General features: G+C 35.8%; 1 protein-coding gene and 1 long non-coding RNA gene across 3 annotated transcripts in view; one reads left to right on the top strand and one right to left on the bottom strand.

Annotated features, from left to right (window-relative positions):
• LOC107862332 overlaps window positions 1-17,884 on the bottom strand; it is a 43,700-nt gene extending 25,816 nt beyond the window's left edge. The window contains exons 1-2 of one of the 2 annotated variants that reach the window (XR_007053867.1): window positions 17,746-17,884; window positions 17,394-17,491 (exon numbers count right to left, since the gene is read on the bottom strand). The gene's annotated coding sequence lies outside the window, so the exon portion shown is untranslated. Of the gene's footprint in view, window positions 1-17,393; window positions 17,572-17,745 lie in introns of those variants that run through there. The other variant, XM_047409838.1, reaches the window with a different exon arrangement.
• Window positions 14,391-18,270, top strand: LOC124897192. Its single transcript, XR_007053868.1, has 3 exons — window positions 14,391-14,542; window positions 17,861-17,985; window positions 18,191-18,270. It is a non-coding gene; the product is annotated as an uncharacterized LOC124897192 (long non-coding RNA).
• Window positions 18,271-18,812: the final 542 nt, after the last annotated feature.

The following is an 18,812-nucleotide window of genomic DNA, read 5'->3' as shown; positions in this document are numbered from 1 at the left end:
TTAGAGGGCGTGAACAAGCTGCTATGGTGAAACCGTCAATGAAAGAAAGTAAGATAGTGGAGGTATTTATTCAAGCACAGGATGAAACATATTATCAATACTTGTTACCTGCATTAGGCAAGCCATTTATTGAGGTCCTCAAAATGGGAGATATGATAAAGGATGGAATTAAGACCGGCCGCATTGTGACTTTTGCTACATTGAAAGCGACTACTCAAGCAATTCAAAAATGTTCGAGAAGTGTCAGAGGGAAAAAGTATGAGGAAGATGCATATTCCATTGCAAGAGGATCAAACCATCGTTACCCACAGGCTCAAACCCAAGCTTATGCCCAAGCTACACAAAACCTTTCCCAAAATCCATTATATTGTATTCCCCCACCTACATATCCAATATACAAAGCACAATTCTATGGTCAATTTCCTTCTTACCTACAATCGCGTGCAACCACTCTTCAGAGTCATCCTCAAACTCCACAAACATACCAAAGCCCTTCTATGTCCGATTTTTGATCCAAGCCAAACAATGAAATGAGGCAGAAGTCAAGAGATAGCTTCACACCAATTGGAGAGTCGTACGCCATTTTACTCCAGAGATTGGTACAGCAAGGCATGATCACTCCTCTCCTTGGGTATACTCCTGACCCACATTCAAGAAGTTTTAATGCTAATGCACGATATGCGTATCATTCTGATGCCCAGGGTCACAGTATTGAAGATTGTCATTCTTTAAAAAGAGAAATAGAAATGATGATTCAAGATAAATCAATTATGGTGCAGACCATTGACAGTGAGGAAAGCTCTAGTCATGCTGATATGCAAACCAGTGGCTAAGATATCAGGCTGAGCAATTGAGAAGTTACCCCTCTCCCTACTAGAAAGAGGTCTGATAGTGTGTTTTGTTTTATTTTCTGTTGTCCGAATTATTTCAGGGTTGTACTTCGGGATCATCTTGTTTTGTCCCTTTGTCGTTATGTTCAAACCCTATTTTTTATTCTAATTAAATGGAGTGTACCTTTTTCCTGTGCATTTTAAATTTGTGTTGTTTGTTTGTTTTCTTTACATAGCACATTTTATGTTGATTATAGTGAAATGACATGCTAGCGGAATTTTCACCCAGATCTTGAAATCCAGTTTAAGTATGAACATTGAATCGGAGGTTTGAGTTAGTAAAAGAGAACATCTGAGGAAATAGGTAGAGTGCTGAGATATTTGGTGACAAGTTGAAGAATTCTTTGAAAATTAAGGCACTTATTTTGAGAATCACAAGAATAACTTGGTCATCAATTGAAAGACATGTCTCAATTAGGTCAAATAGTGACTGCGTGAACAGAATGAAAATTAGCTCCACAAAATCATGAGTCATTCAATGTGAGGAATATGCAATAAAAGTGGAGTTGTATGCTAGAAAAGCGCAGAAGAAATAGTGACGCATAGACTCAGTCAAAGTTAATGCTGCAAAAGATGTCACAAATGATCTTCATCTTTCACTTCCATATTGCATGATATGTACTTGCATTTTTAAGGATTGATATGAAGAAGGCATTTTATTCTGCTATCCAAACATTGTATCATCCTTTGTTTACCCCATTTGAGCTTTAGTCCTATTTTCTTTCATACCCCTCTTTTGGAATCAAGATAGAGTTAGTAAAACTCAAAAGAAAAGTGTTGAAAAAAAAATGTGTTCAAAAGGAAAGAAAAGAAAAGAGTGTCAAAATAAGGTCAGAAAAAAATCCCAAAGAGAAGAAAAAAAAAGAAACAAAAATCATAATCAATCAAAAGAACAAGCTGCCAGAACTACACGTGACCTGATTCTCCCCTCTTGGGGGTGAGATACGTAGGCTGCCCTGCTTTGGGCTTGATCCAACCAAATAAATAATTTAGAGTTACCCAGCCAAAAGAAACTGGGGCATGAGCTAATCCTCATTGTTTGAGTCGAGTCCAAAAGTTGTAAATCCTACCCCACTCCAAGTGTCGTTTGAGCCTCATGTCATCCTTTCTTTCTAACCCTATCCAAAAGACAAGGTACATCCACTGAAAGACCTTCAGATCAATCTTTGAGAATGCTAAGGCTAAGCATGCAAGGGATATGATGACGTATTTTGGGAACTACTTGTCTTCCTCAGCATAAGGAATCAGGAGAGAAATAAAAATGAGAGTCTTATTGGTGAAAATACTCACGGGCACCATAAGGTGATGGTAAGATGAGAGAGATAAAAATGAGAGTCTTATCGGTGAAAACCCTCATGGGCACTGTAAGACGACTATGAGTTCAAAAAAATGAAAATAAGAGTCTCATTAGTGAAAAACCCTCGCAAACACCATAAGACAATGGTGAACTGAGAAAAAGAGAATGAGAGAGGCTTGTTGGTAAAAAACCTTCAAGGTGTCACTAGCCGAATGAGATCTTAAATGCAATTGACCTATAGAAATAACTCAGTTTCATGGCCATTAACTCAACAACAATTGGTAGAAAGTTTAGATGGAAAGATCAGGCAGCTTAATCCAAAATGCATGGCATAATCATTAGAGTTGATTGTCATTTCTAGATAAATTTTTCATTTATTTGTTTCAAATGGGGACATTCATTGTCTTTTCTTTCTTCTTTTGTTTTTATTTTGTTTTCTTGAGTCAGTTGTCCAAATAAAAGTCATCGTCATTTTTCTCTTGTCTTTGAGTCAAGTCCATATCAAAATAAGTGAGAAAAGATTTCAAAATTGGCTACCAGCTTCTTCAATTGTGCAAAGCAAGACAAAAGGCCAACACATGAAAGAGACATGATTATGAACCGAAATAAGACATGCAGAAATTTTTGTCAACGGACAAATCTGGCAACTCATGGAAATACCAAGGTTGAAAGGATTTATATGAGAAGCATGGCAAAGCAGAGATATGGTGTTTGTTTTAGAGTTACTCTTAATAATCTGAGTTTGGATCAATGATGCAGTAAGTCGGTGTCATATGCTAATGGTCGAAAGCAAGGTAAAATGTGAAGAGGGAAAGAGAGATTGCCACGAAAGCCAAAGCCATAAACTAGCCACCATGTTTTTAAACTAACAAGTTTTCTTTGTATGAAACAGGAACATATGTTACCTTCGAATCAAGGATTTCAAAGCCCAAACATCAAAAGTTACAATGCCTCACTTCCACAAATGCAGGAGATAATATTATTGAACAGGTTTGGTAATCAAAATCATGGTAAAACTCATCATCCAATATCTCTAGGAGACACACTTCCTTGTTTGGATAATTCAAGAGACATTTGTAACGAGACGCACTTCCTTGTTTGGTAATTCCAGCAGTATTTGTAAGGAGATGCACTTCCTTATTTTGGTAATTCAAGCGACATTTGTAAGGAGACGCACTTCCTTGTTTGGATAATTCAAGAAACATTTGTAAGGAGACGTACTTCCTTGTTTAGTTAATTCAAGCAACATTTGTAAGGGGTCGCACTCCCCTGTTTGGGCAATTCAAGCAGCATTCGTGAGGAGACACACTTCCTCATTTGGGCAATTCAAGTGACATTTGTGAGGAGAAGTACTTCCTTGTTTGGGTAATTCAAGCGACATTGGTGAGGAGACACACTTCCTTGTTTGGATAATTCAAGCAACATTTGTAAGGAGACGCACTTCCTTGTTTGGTTAATTCATGAGATATTTGTAAGGAGATCAAGGAGACGCATTTCCTTGTCTGTATAATTCAAGAGACATTTGTAAGGAGACACATTTCCTCGTCTGGATAATTGAAGCGGCATTTGTAAGGAGACGCACTTTCTTGTTTGGATAATTCAAGAGACATTTCTTAGGAGATGCATTTCCTTGTTTTGGTAATTCAAGTAGCATTGGTAAGGATACACACTTCCTTATTTTGGTAATTCAAGTAGCATTTGTAAGGAGACACACTTCCTTGTTTGGGTAATTCAACCGACATTTGTAAGGAGATGCACTTCCTTGTTTTGGTAATTCAAGCAACATCTGTAAGGAGACGCACTTCCTTATTTAGGTAATTCAAGATGCATTTGTAAGGAGACGTACTTCCTTAACATTGGAGCCCGCTAGAAGCACAAGGCGAATAAATGGAAAGTCAAGCAACAAGGAGAAACAATTGAAAGCCAAGCAACAAATTGAAAAATTGCAACTCAGGAACCCGCCTGAAGAATAGGGTAATGAAACTCAAGTCAAGAGTTCAAAAGAAGCTGCATAGATAGGACTTTTGTAATTTTATTTATCTTTTTAAATCTTGTAATTTTTCATTTTTTAATGTAATAACAGAGCCGCGACTGGAACCTCGATGAAATCTCAGTCGACTTTCCAACTCGATATAGTCCCTCTTCTTCCAACTCTTTGAGATACCTGGGACTCAATTTCTTCATAACTTGGGTAGTTAGGATGTCCTGATGTAGACTCGGTTTCACTCCTTCCTTATGTCTCATTCTCTTTGAATAATGGTCGGAACAAAATTCTGTCTCATTGTCTACTTCTTTGTCTGAAAATACTTTGTGTTTACATTCAAAGGGGGCATGTTGTATACACCTAATTTTCTCCTTCTCAAAATTGATTTTTTTCCATTTTTAGCTCACCTTACTACATACCCTCACCCATGTGATTATACCCCATAAAAACACAAAAATTACAAACTCCCTAACAAATTTTATCTTATTTTAATCATCCTAACAACCTACCCCTACTCGCCTACCCTACCCCTAGCCCCACCCCTCTTTGTCATGTTTTACCCATTTTTCACCTTAACAGAATGAGGACACCTGGAAAGAGAATTCACAAAAATAGGCACAAACACCTCAGGGGGACCCACACAGTAAAAGTCACCAAAAATCCATTCACAGGGAATTAAAACAATATAGACAATATTCACACAGTACCATTGAGGATACACAGTCACTCAGATATACAACACTCACCTCACCAACTTCATGAACAGAGAGCACACATACACACAGAGAACCCACATCATCATCATCCATATCTTCTACACTAACCCACCCAAAAACACGGATACACCAGGGAAACATAGACGATTTTTCCTTTTCTTCGTAAGAAACGCACACACACAGGGGGACGAGAAAAAAAGAGTCACGAAGAGAGAGCTATAGAGGGAGACCGAGAAGATAGAGAGTGATCGGGAAGAGGGGATTGGTGCGAGGTTTGATCCTTCACCAACCTTTTTTCGGTGTAAAACTTTCATCGAAATTGATTTTAGTTCTTCATCCGGTTAACCAGCTCACGAAGAGTCCAAATTTCTTCAATATTTTCTGAGATTTTTAAGGGAATTTGGCCAAAAACGTTAAGTTTTGTCCGGAAAACATGGACCAGCAGTGGATTCCTCACTAAAACTGGTCCAGTTTTGAATCAGTTTCTACGTCTTGTTTTGCGTATAGGTCGGGTTTGTTCTGCTGTTTTCCACACAATTCTTTCGTCTTCGTACTATTCTGGGATTCGTAGTGCGTTCCGTCTCTATCGATTTATTGAGGTCAGTAGCGGGTTTCTATTTTGAAATACCGAGTTTAGAGCTTGATCGTCATTGAGGTGTTATTCGGGCTTTCGGATCTGGTTTTCTTAAACACTGTTATCAACGTAATATCAAAAGGTCCATTTCTTTAACCCATTGCCTCTTCTATATTTTAATTTGTTGAATCCACCATGACTATGTGTTGGGTGATTATGAATGCTCGATGTTGTTGATGTTATGACCATGTGCTTGATGACGTGACTTTGGTTGTTTGTGGAATGAATTTGATTAGTTTGTATGGCGTGATTGATAAAAAAGAAGTTGGGGGAGGAAATTGAAAATTTAATGAAAAGAGTAGATTAGGATTAATTTTGTTTGATTGTTGATATGGAACATGATGGAATTATGATATGTTGAAATGGATAGGCTAATGTATTTTCGGGTAGGCAAATTTCGGATTATGTGTCTTATTGAATGTTAGAATGTGGAATGTGTGTTGAATATTTTATAATTTATCGTGTTTGATTAAAATGTACTATTAGGCTGGGGAATACCCCAAGGATTTGTGTCTATTTTCCGGGAAATGCCCCGACGTATTATGTTGGCGAAAGACATTCGTGAGGAAGGCTTGAGGCATCGGGTAAAGCACAGGAGCGTAGGTAGGTTAGCGTAGGATAGAATAGGATTTCTTTTCTCGTATTTTCCTATTTTGGACTGTATAATTGGACTGAACATTATTATTTCGGTTTTGGATTGTTGTTTGATGTTTGTTTATGTGTTTTGTGTGGTTTATACATTCGTAGTGTTAAATTAGCCAATACGCTCTGCCAAGCGATCGTGGTCGAACCACGGGACCGAGGGGTGCCTAATACCTTCCCCTCGGTCAATAGAATTCCTTAGTCGGAATCCCTATTCGCGGATCAGTTATAGAGTCAAAACCATTTTGGAAAGAATTTTCAAAGGTGACTTGGCACACCGTATTATGCCAAGTGGCGACTCTGAGTTTTGAATATAAAAAGTTTTTTTCAAAATAATTTTTCATCTTTTGTCACTTTGATAATAAAAACCCTGTCGAACTTTAAAACGATAACTTTTTTGGAGTTAAAAAAGGGGTGTGACACTTGGTGCCTGAAGAAAGGCCAAGAGCTTCTTCAATAGGTCGGTATCTTGTTTTCCCCCTTTTCCCAGCTAATAAATGGCCACAAAGAAACTTACCACATTACTTTGGTGGCACGAAACTCTAAAAAACCTTTGTAGGAGCATGTAACTTGGATCCCGAACACTCATTTTCTAGTCCACGTGATGAAGACATTACTCGCTTTCCCTTATCACATTCTTCACAGCAACATTCCTCTTGAGCATCTTCGCAATAACCTTATATGTGATATCTAAAAGGAAGAGAAAAGACAGAATTTTTGAAAATAGGAAGAGGACTACATATGCATAAAAGATACAGATAGTATATAAGAGAATTAAATGGTACAACATGCTAATCAAAGAATCAATGTATCCTTTAGGTGAACCCAATATCCAATACCATTTAGGATCCGCTTTGAAGAATGCCAGAAAGATTAGACAGCTCGAAGAGGTCCTAATTCTCCCCTAAGAGGTCTATATCACTTCCATTTAGGCTTCTAGTTTTGTTCCATTTTTCATCTCTATTTAAGATTTCAAAATAAGGGTGTCGAATGAGTTGACAGATTTTGTCATAATTTGCTCCACCGATAAGCAGGCAGATTTGATTCTAATCTGCTCCACAATTGATTAGGAAGATATGATTGCAATATGTTGCTGTAAATATGTGATATCATATTTTGTTATTCTAGGAGAATAGATTAGAGGAAATCCTTAATTCATGTATCTCCTAGGTTAAGTTGCATAGATTCGGGTGTAGATATTCGAGACGGGTGCAGATCCGAGAGTCGAATTCGTTAAAATTTTAAATTTTAAGATTCAAAAGTGCAAACTCGAGTAAGGATACGGATGCAGGAATTTGGCTAAAAAATTAAATATTATAAATATAAAGTTATAAAATATTCTAAAAATCTACTTTTAACTCTTCAGATAACTTTTAGTTACTTTTTCAATTAGGATTGGTATATACTAGTATTTTTGGGAAACCAACAGGCACATATATATTCTTTTACTATATTAATATAAAAATTCTTTTTATGAGAAACCAACAGACACACATATCTTTTGACTATATTAATATATAAACCTTTTTTTATATTTTAAAAAATATAATTATTAAACACCAGATCTGACGAATTATGCCCATTTTCGTGAGAGTCAATAAGGGTGTGCGATGGGCAATGCACCGCCCAATCAAATGTGTGCGATTGGGAGTGCGAGGCACACTTAAATGTCTATCATAAGGTGTGCGACGCACACCTTAAGGTCTGCCATGGGTTGTGCGCCACATACCTCACTTTCAAGTGCCAAAAACACCCTTATATAGGTGTATAACACGAGATTAAACTCCCACAACATCAAAATAAGTTTAATTTCTCTCAAAATCACCAAGAACAACCTTTAGGGTTTCAACATAAAAACCCCAATAGCTAGAGATTCAATCGTGAGAATTCTATAATTTTAACATATTCGGAATCCCCGTTACGACGGCTACGAGTGACACCCAAAAGTTCGTGAATAGAATTACGTCATTCGAAAAGTCATTCAAAGCTTCAGCTTAAGGTATGTGGGGTTTTTTCAACAAGAACACTCTTTCGTTCTTGTGACCAAAAATACTTTCTTTTACGAAGTTATGGATTTCATATGTTTTACTATGAATTTGAAGCATGAACTTATATCCTATATTGACTATCATGAGATTATGATATTTTTGATATTTTAGAAGCGGAATTATATGAGAATGATGATATTTTGTGCCTTATAACTGAATTTTCCAGATTTTGAAGGGATTTATACATGTTTATTATGTAAAGCTTGAATCTTGATAAGTTTTAATGTGATTTTGAGACATGAGTTTTAAACTCTATTTGAGATTGTAGTTTTTGAGAAATCATATTTTATAAACACCTTGAGTTTGAATAATTTGAGATGATGAAGAAGCTTTGACCTTTCGGTCATAAAAAGGGGTGTTTTTGAACTCGAGATGAGAAAAGAAATCTACTTTTATTGATTATTATGAAAAGGGTAGCAAGATCGCTCCCGTTGTATATTTTTTAACTGTTTATTAGTGGATTTTCTTTTGAAAAGATCTGAGCTAAGTACGAGAGTAGTCTTTAGCACCGAGCGGGAGGTATAGCTATTTTGGTACTTCCCTAGAACTACGTACCCCCGTAGGATGTGAGCATGAGGTTGATTTATATAGTGATCACTAGTGTTTGGATTGATGATTTAAGGTCCTGCTCAGATGGCAAGGATAGGACAGCTCTCCCCAACATGGGTTAAACGTTGGACTCCATGTAGCTCACATGGTTTATGTCGGTTGTAAGAGACTCCCAATGTGTGTGTGTATTCTCCTATCTAATATGAAAAGTCTTATTCTTCTATCTGAGATGAAAACATATTTGTTTGAAAGACTGAGTTTGAGAAATTCATTGTTTTCGAAAGATTTAATGAACATATATTCCAAAGAGAACTATTATGAGATTTGATTGCTTTGATGATTTGGAATCAAGATGGAAGTGAATTGAGATTTATTATGATGACTCACATGTTTCACCCGATATATTTTACTCTCTTATGATTATGATAATTTTAATTCGAGCTAAGTGAGTCATTTATATCAGCATGCATAATTTTTATAAACTGTGATGATATTAAGATATTATTTTATATATGCATTGCATCCCCATATGCTCGGTATGTTTTCATGGTACTGACCCACATATTCGTATGTGGGCTATATTTTCTCGGAATGTAGGTATAAGGTAAGTGTACATCTTCAGATCCAGTCAAATCGTGGTATCCAGGCAGCAGGTGATGAGTCCTTTTGATTAAGGGTTTGGGTCAGTTATGCAGAACTAATAATGTTGTATTTTCTTTATTCAGTCGTATTGAGTTGGGATAGTCGGAAGTCATGACCCGGCTACCTACAGTCAGTACTAGTAGAGGCTTCATAGACAATCAGTAGAAGTTGATGTATCCTGTTTCAGTTCTGATTATAAAAGTAGAGTTGTAATCTTGTAAATACAGTATTGTATTAATCAAACTCAAAAAGAGTTATTTTTCGCAGATTTGTATATATATATTTGTACTTCTTATTCAGTTGCTTATGAGATATGCCAGTAGAAATGTTAGCTTGGGGTCACTTGTGACCCTAAGCACCGTGTGACGTCTCAGGACCTGATTTTGGGGCATTACTAACTTGGTCTGAGATCACAGAGTTCAAGTGTCCTAAGGTGTCTATAAAGTCATGTCTAGTAGAGTCTTGCAGAACGGTACGGAGACATCTGTACTTTTCTTTGAGAGGCTACAGGGCATTTAGGAAATGTTTCCCTTCTTTCAAGTCTAGGACCGTGCCATGTTAAAGTTCTCCAAGAAACTTATATAAATTCTTATCTTACTCTAGGACAACTCTGCCTCATTTCCAAGGTATCAGAAATAGTTGAGCTTCATTCTCCATAGATAGTTATGGGACTGTAAGAGAGCTAGAAAGTATCCTATCAATACTTTTGAGTTCCAAAAACTGAAGTGCTTTATCAGAAATCGTGCACAAAGCCTGAGTCAGATGTGCTTTCGATTTTCTCCTCATAATCCATAATGATAATCTATACTTCTCTATCTATGTTCTTGAAGTAACATGTTCGGCAAGTTCCAGTACTTCCCCAGATAATGCTTTTATAATTGCTAGCAAAAGTTTTAGAAGTTTCATAAAATGGCTTAAGAGGAGTCTTCTAGTATGTTATAAGTCCCTTAGATTTGAAGTTATACCCTTGTTCTTATGAGTTATTTAATTAAGACAGAGTAAGGTGTATTCTTAGATCATTGAATGTTGTATGTCAAGTTTCTATCTTTTGTATTATGTAATCTTGTTATCATTATCTTTGTGAAAAATCAAAGTCTAGTGAAGCCGTGTGAGGCCTATTTTGATTTACTAGCATAGTTGCTTTGTTATTCATCTAATTTTCTTGTTCAAAATACAAAACCAAAGTCTAGTGAAGCCGTGTAAGGCCTATTTTGATTCACTAGCAACTTGTTGTTCTGATGTTAGTTGAAAGTATGGGTTTCTATGTAGTGACAGAAGTAGTAATGTTTAGTTAAAAGTCTTGTGTTAGTTGAACTTGTGGGTTTAGAAGTGTAGTGGCAAGAATGGTGGTAAGGGCGATTTATTGAATATGTATAGCTGAATTTTTTCTTATGATTGAATTAGTAATGAAGTGATATACCCTTGTTTGTTAGTTTAGTGAAGTTAGAGAAGGAGATTATTAGTTAAGGTAGATTGTTGTTTGTTTGAAGTATGAGAAGAGTTATTGATGGTATTTGTTGTGCTAGGAAAGTATAGGTTTTGATGGAAGTACTTAGTGGTTGAGCATTGTTAATTTAGGCTTTCCTGAGATTGCAAGAGGAAGTTTAGTTGAAATTTATAGAGCTATGAAAGTAATTTAGGTATAAAGATAAGGAGGATGTGTTAACGGATTAAGAATAAGATAGGCTGTATGATTATGATCGATTGTCATTATGTACTATTTTTTTTAATGTTGTGTTCTATAGTTTTGAAGTGAGAATGGTGTGTGAGATTGGGTTGTAAATCATGTTTAGCTCTAGACATTAAGTTTGAACAGTTGATGGTTTGGTTGTTGATGCTAGTTATATGGAGGTGATCTAGTAGGCCTGAACAGTGTATGCAAGAGTGTAAGATCATGTGTTCGTAATTAAGTATATTGTAGAGGTGTGCCCAAGGTGCTATGGGGTTACATTATTTTTTTTTTTAGGATTATTGTTTATTGTGTGGTTAGTAGTAACGTTGAGTTGCTAGGTGGAGAAAGGCTAGTTAGATAATCTATGATGTTCTTGATAGCTAGGTTTAGGAGTTATGATTGAAGATGTTGAGCCTTTTAAGTATGATTTTATTTTAAGTATGATTTTATTCTCATGATTTGGGAAAAATATAAGAATAGAGGTGTGAACTTGGTAGGTTATGATTATGTGATTAGAGATGTAGGTATGGTTGCAAATGAGAGTGTAAATCTTTGATGATAATTATTGAAGCTAGAAAGTTAAGGATGGCATATGGATGGGTTGTTCAAGAATGAAGTTGGTAAGTTCGAAATTAGTTTAATCTTGTGAGTTTAGCATTTATGTGTAGCTAATAGAATGATAAAATTATGGCTTAATCTCGAGGATATGGAGTAGACCATCATACTTAGAATACCAGCTTTGACCTAAGGGGGAGATGGTTAGTGAAGAACCAAACCGAGTTTAAGAATTAGATTGTGATACATGTCAATAATGAGTTATGATGAGATAGTGATTCCTTCTTACTCTAGAGTATTCCTTGGATTTCAGTCATCACGACACCAAATCCATCACTTGCTTGACAAATTCATGCCACAGGCCTATGCTTATACCTATCATGTGTGCTCAAGCCCATTCTCGGCTTCTAGCAAGCATGTAAAAGCTTCACTCTGTGATTCGAGTTATCTCTTATGAATCTATGAACTCCAGTCTTATGTTGAATAGTTCATGATAAGTATAAACTCATGTTTCAGAGTATGACCAGTTTTAAAACTCATGATACTAGTGAAGTTCACATTATATCATGCATGTCCTCAGCTTAGATTTCTTTAATGAATCCATGCCTTTGATATTTTATTCCTCAGGACAAAGATAAGTGTTAATGTTATGTATTGTAGTTTTTGTGCTTCTGGTTCATATGTGTTAGCCCTTCGGTGACCTCTTCCTATGTTAAGATAGTGGTGATGATAGTGGATAAGCAATGGTTTAGATGTGAGAGAGTTGATAACCCTCATTAAGAAAGATTATTTATGTTTTTCTATCTAAGGCTAAAGTGTGAAGTAAGATTGAGGCCAAGTCTTTGATACATGTCATGGTTAGTTAGAAATTGTGTGTATGTTTTTAAGAATAGTGCAAGAAAATTGTTGTTGATAAAGGTTTAGAGAATACGCGAAGTATGCCTTTAGGGGTATTTTCCTTAAAGTTATATGTGATTTTTAATGATAGGCTTGAATGTCATGTTGGGTGTAATATGATGAATGCAATATACACTAGTGAATCCATATCAAGAGTTTTAAATTAGTCATTGAAGTGGTAAGGCATGTTATGCTTAGGGTGTGAGCTCTAAGAAGATATAGAATATTGAACCTTGTGGTATAGACTAGTATTGTGGTTTGGCATATTGAATCTTGTGATTTAGTGTTAGGCTTGATCATAGTGAGACAACTTAGTTTAGTTTAGATCTTAGTAGAAAGATTTCGCAGTGCCAATATGAGAATTATAAGTTGAATCAAATGAGTATGGTATTTAAGGGGAATAGTATAGTTGAGAGAGCATTTGAGAAGTGATGCTAAGCTTGAAAGTAAGAAGTTGTGTTGCCTACGGCCTAGCAATCCTATCCTAGTTTATGAGTTAAATAATTATATTTCATGCTATAGAGTTATATCAATGTTGTAATTCCTTAGTCAAATGTCTTGTTCAGAGCATGCCCAAAATTCTTTGCTCCCTAAAATCAATAGAATTTCGTAGAAAAGTGCTAAACAAATACTCCATTTGAGTATGGGTAGTCAGTATGATCCAGTCCATATAGCCTGTAATCTAGTTTAGCAAGCAAGGAGATAAGCTCCTATAGACTCTTAATTTTTCAACTATTCTTACTATCCGCAGTCTTATACGTATGTACATTCCAAGAGGCAATGTGTTTGAGTCCAATTAAATTATGAATTCAGCTCAGTTCATGCATCAGTTTCAGTTTCAGATATTAAGTCATGATTCAGTTCGTAAGTATCCTGTGTAGTATCACAGTCTCTTACCTAGTATTTTCATCAAATTATTATCATTTGGGAACGAACGATCCCAAGAAGGGAATGTTGTAATACCCCGAGTTTTCATGTCATTAACCTCTCATCCTTTCTCATGAGATCAGATCCAGTGCAAAGTAATGGTTACTCATAAGTTGACACTCTCGTTTCTATCTTAGCCATATAGTTATTTTTCTTGAAGATTCATGCACTTACAGACCAGTTCAAGAGCTCATTATTCTTGAGATCCAGTGATTCAGTTCTATCAGTTACACATGATAGCTTGAAGACTAAAATTCCTCTGTATTTCAGGTTAATTATCCACATTCGAGGACGAATGTTCCCAAGGGGGAGATTATTGTAATACCCCGGCTTTTCGTGCTAGAATTCTAATCGTCGTTCCTGCATGTCTAAGCTCTAATCCAAGTGATTCTCACGTGAATAAAAGTTGCATGATCATTATCCTAGTCTATGGATTAGTTTAGAGGTGGAAAATATTTATAGCAATGACATAGAACAAGGTTGAGCTAAGACCAATTGATTCATCCAAAGTTTGACATTCGATTCTACAAGGGTCAACTTCAAACGAGAATATCTCTTAATATACATGGAATTTTTCATCTCAAGACCTATCAAATTGTAGATAATTGAATTAGCTTTCCAATGATACCAATTTCGCAAAAATCCGATACCCAAGCGAAGAGTTATGCCCATTTTTGTGAGAGGCAGTAAGGGTGTGCGATGGGCAATGCGCCGCCCAATCAAATGTGTGCGATTGGGAGTGCGAGGCACACTTAAATGTCTTCCATAAGGTGTGCGACGCATACCTTAAGGTCTGCCATAGGTTGTGCGCCGCATACCTAACTTCTAAGTGCCAAAAACACCCCTATATATGTCTATAACACGGGATTAAACTCCCACAACATCAAAATAAATTTACTTTCTCTCAAAATCACCAAGAACAACCTTTAGGGTTTCAATATAAAAACCCTAATAGCTAGAGATTCAACCATGAGAATTCTATAATTTTTACATATTCGGAATCCCCATTACGAAGGCTACTAGTGACACCCAAAAGTTCGTGAATAGCATTACGGCATTCAGAAAGTCATTCAAAGCTTCAAGTTTAAGGTATGTGGGGTTTTTTTAACAAGAACACCTTTCGTTCTTGTGCCCAAAAATACTTTCTTTTACGAAGTTATGGATTTCATATGTTTTACTATGAATTTGAAGCATGAACTTATATCCTATATTGACTATCACGAGATTATGATATTTTTGATATTTTAGAAGAGAAATTATATGAGAATGATGATATTTTGTGCCTTATAACTGAATTTTCCAGATTTTGAAGGGATTTATATATGTTTATGATGTAAAGCTTGAATCTTGATAAGTTTTAATGTGATATTGAGACATGAGTTTTGAACTCTATTTGAGATTGTTGTTTTTGAGAAATCATGTGTTATAAACACCTTGAGTTTGAATGATTTGAGATGATGAAGAAGCTTTGACCTTTCGATCGTAAAAAGGGGTGTTTTTGAACCCGAGATGAGAAAAGAAATCTACTTTTATTGATTATTATGAAAGGGGTAGCAAGATCGCTCCCGTTGTGAATTGTTGAACTGTTTATTAGTGGATTTTCTTTTGAAAAGATTTGAGCTAAGTACGAGAGTAGTCTTTAGCACCGAGCGGGAGGTATAGCTATTTTGGTACTTCCCTAGAACTACGTACCCCCGTAGGATGTGAGCATGAGGTTGATTTATATAGTGATCACTAGTGTTTGGATTGATGATTTAAGGTCCTGCTCAGATGGCAAGGATAGGACAGCTCTCCCCAACATGGGTTAAACGTTGGACTCCATGTAGCTCACATGGTTTATGTCGGTTGTAAGAGACTCCCAATGTGTGTGTGTATTCTCCTATCTAATATGAAAAGTCTTATTCTTCTATCTGAGATGAAAACATATTTGTTTGAAAGACTGAGTTTGAGAAATTCATTGTTTTCGAAAGATTTAATGAACATATATTCCAAAGAGAACTATTATGAGATTTGATTGCTTTGATGATTTGGAATCAAGATGGAAGTGAATTGAGATTTATTATGATGACTCACATGTTTCACCCGATATATTTTACTCTCTTATGATTATGATAATTTTAATTCGAGCTAAGTGAGTCATTTATATCAGCATGCATAATTTTTATAAACTGTGATGATATTAAGATATTATTTTATATATGCATTGCACCCCCATATGCTCGGTATGTTTTCATGGTACTGACCCACATATTCGTATGTGGGCTATATTTTCTCGGAATGTAGGTAGAAGGTAAGTGTACATCTTCAGATCTAGTCAATTCGTGGTATCCAGTCAGCAGGTGATGAGTCCTTTTGATTAAGGGTTTGGGTCAGTTATGCAGAACTAATAGTGTTGTATTTTCTTTATTCAGTCGTATTGAGTTGGGATAGTCGGGAGTCATGACCCGGCTACCTACAGTCAGTACTAGTAGAGGCTTCATAGACAATCAGTAGAAGTTGATGTATTCCGTTTCAGTTCTGATTATAAAAGTAGAGTTGTAGTCTTGTAAATTCAGTATTGTATTAATCAAACTCAAAAAGAGTTATTTTCCTCAGATCTGTATATATATATATTTGTACTTCTTATTCAGTTGCTTATGAGATATGCCAGTAGAAAGGTTTCTACTTAGTTTGTGGTCACTTGTGACCCTAAGCACCGTGTGACGTCTCGGGACCTGATTTCGGGGCGTTACAGTTCCACATGGAGTTAAAAGATGTTTGCACTCTACATCTCATTAAGTTGCAGAACCGAAAAAAAATAGAAAACAAACAATGTATGGCTCCCATAAAACCTACTTACCAACTATTTATTGTTTTCTATACCTGCAAACATAATATGGCCCATAATGCAATAACATAGAGAGGCAGTAACCTAAAGTCTTCATGAAATTTCTCCATAATGGGAATCAATTTAGATTCAGATTATCATTATGTCATGACTTGCAACTATGTAAGAGCATAACTCTTTCCCATAGTTTGGAATATACTCTATATTGCCCTATTCATTTTTTCAGTGATACTAATAGAGTTCCTGCCAGGTATCATGCCCCCCAACTAGTTCACTGGTCAACCTGTCCATCCCACAAGGGGAATTTCTTAAGCTCATATGCAAAAGTCTAACTTGGCCATACCATATATTAACAAGTAGGGGTGGACATTCAGTATTCTTTTCGGTATTTTTAAAGTTCGGGTTTGGTAATTCGGTAATCGTTATTTGAGAGTAGATACCACATACCATACTTATAAACATCGATCCAACAATTCAGTAATTGTAAATTAAATTTCGGTTTGGTATGGTATTTGGTTAGACGTATCGTATTATATATATAAAATTCGATATTCAGTAAATATTGAATACCAAACGGTATATTATTATCTTGTACCAAACCCAATCCCAAATACCGAAATGTTGAAATTTTATTCGAAATACCATACCAATACTGAATTATTGAATATTAATTACCAATTTTTGGTTCGGTTCGGTAATTTAATTTTCGGTATTTTATACCCAGCCCTATTGACTAGGTATGCTGCCTATCAAGGCTAACCAGATGGGTGTACCTGATGTTGCAGCTTGGATTCAAACCTAGAATCTCCAAGTTGTGTTGCTCCTACGTCTTAACCACTAGGTCATCCACTGGTAACCAACATTATGTTATTAACTAAAACGTACATATATGTTTCCTTACTAATCAATAGGGAAAAGACCAGTGGAGTTCATAAAAGAAAGGTCCGCCATAAAAGAAAAGATTAATCAGTCAGCTGACTACTAACAAAGATGAGCCATCCAAAAAGCTACCATGCAAAGAGAGATATGAGCTGAATTTGAACTCTTTTGGAGCTTAATTTACCTCGTGTTAACTTATGTTAGTAATTAAGGCACATGATGAAGGATACTTACTTCCAGGAAGGATCTAGTGCGGGATCACACAGGTATCATTCGACTCTCATTCACAGCATTGTGACTCCTACGCTCCACAATGCTAGAACCACCGGGACCTAAAAAGAAGGCTACATCAATTGGATTGAAGTACAGTAAGTAAATAATTTTTCTATAAAGCTTTTCAGATATTGATGGTGTAACGGAAATCATTTTGAAAGATAATACCAACTCTAGACATATCAATGTTATTTTTCTTAAAAAAGAAATTAATTAGAGTAAGATGAAAATGAAATTTCTGATGAACAAAGATATACGAAGAGGATAGATTAAAACAAGTAATAAACACTAAGAGATGTTGGTGAACACTTACATTTAGATGATTGTGCTGTTTTTTTTTCTCTGTTCAGTGATTTTGGTTTTTTGAAGATTCTGAGGCTTTGTATATCCTGCTGATCCTAAAGACCGCTGCACTGTACACTTCTCAGGAAAAGAAGCTTGCTACAATTTCCCTGAGACATGTTTGCCATGGATTTGGTGGACTCAACTCTTGAGGAGCTAGTGGTTTTCATCCCCTTGGTGCCTTATGATAGACCAAGAGCTTCTTCAATAGGTAGGTATCTTGTTTTCCTGGTCTGTACCTACTTTTCCCATTTAATAGAATGGCCACCAAGAAACTTAACATGATAACTTCTATATAGATCAGTTTCAGTTTGAAACTGATACAACTTCTTTACATGATAACTTCTATATAGATCAGTTTCAGTTTCTCTCTACTCTTCTTGATAAAATTTACAACCCATCTAATTTCATCATAGGAAGCAGATTTGTACAAATGATGACCACATCAAAGAACCAACGATATATGAATGACAGATTGCATTAGAAGACGATACGGTTTGTGGTTGTACGCACAAGATATTAAGTTTGTCAAATCTATAACAGGTTCTTTGTTCTTCCTTTTTCAAGGAGCTATATGGTCGACTGGTATATGATGAAGGAAGGAGGGTTTTAAGTAGAGAACCAGAATATTCTTCCTCAAACATTACATTACAATTTATCCGTTTGTGTGTACTAAAATGGCTTTGTTTCTCTAATCAGTTTGGTGTGCAAGAAATAAACTATAACAAACTTATGGATCACAACACAAGCATTTACATCAATTTTGTTTATTTTGTTCTGTTTGTGTTGGAATTTTAATTTCATACCAATTTGATAATTATGCTCCTCAAAATTTGATTCTTTTTCAAACTTTGTACATATTTGAGGATTTTCCAGCGATATTTTTCGATTTACGTTTTGTTGACTAATATCAATCGCACATCGTTGCAACTTAGAATGTTGCGATTTAGACCTCACCGAGCAATGCACAACTTTCAATATATTCTGCTTGATAGATATTTAAAATTTGAATTTAATACTTACAGTTTTGGAGATGGT

The sequence above is a fragment of the Capsicum annuum genome, chromosome 3 (assembly GCF_002878395.1).
Source record: "Capsicum annuum cultivar UCD-10X-F1 chromosome 3, UCD10Xv1.1, whole genome shotgun sequence".
Taxonomy (NCBI): domain Eukaryota; kingdom Viridiplantae; phylum Streptophyta; class Magnoliopsida; order Solanales; family Solanaceae; genus Capsicum; species Capsicum annuum.
This window is presented reverse-complemented; position numbering and strand designations above follow the sequence as displayed.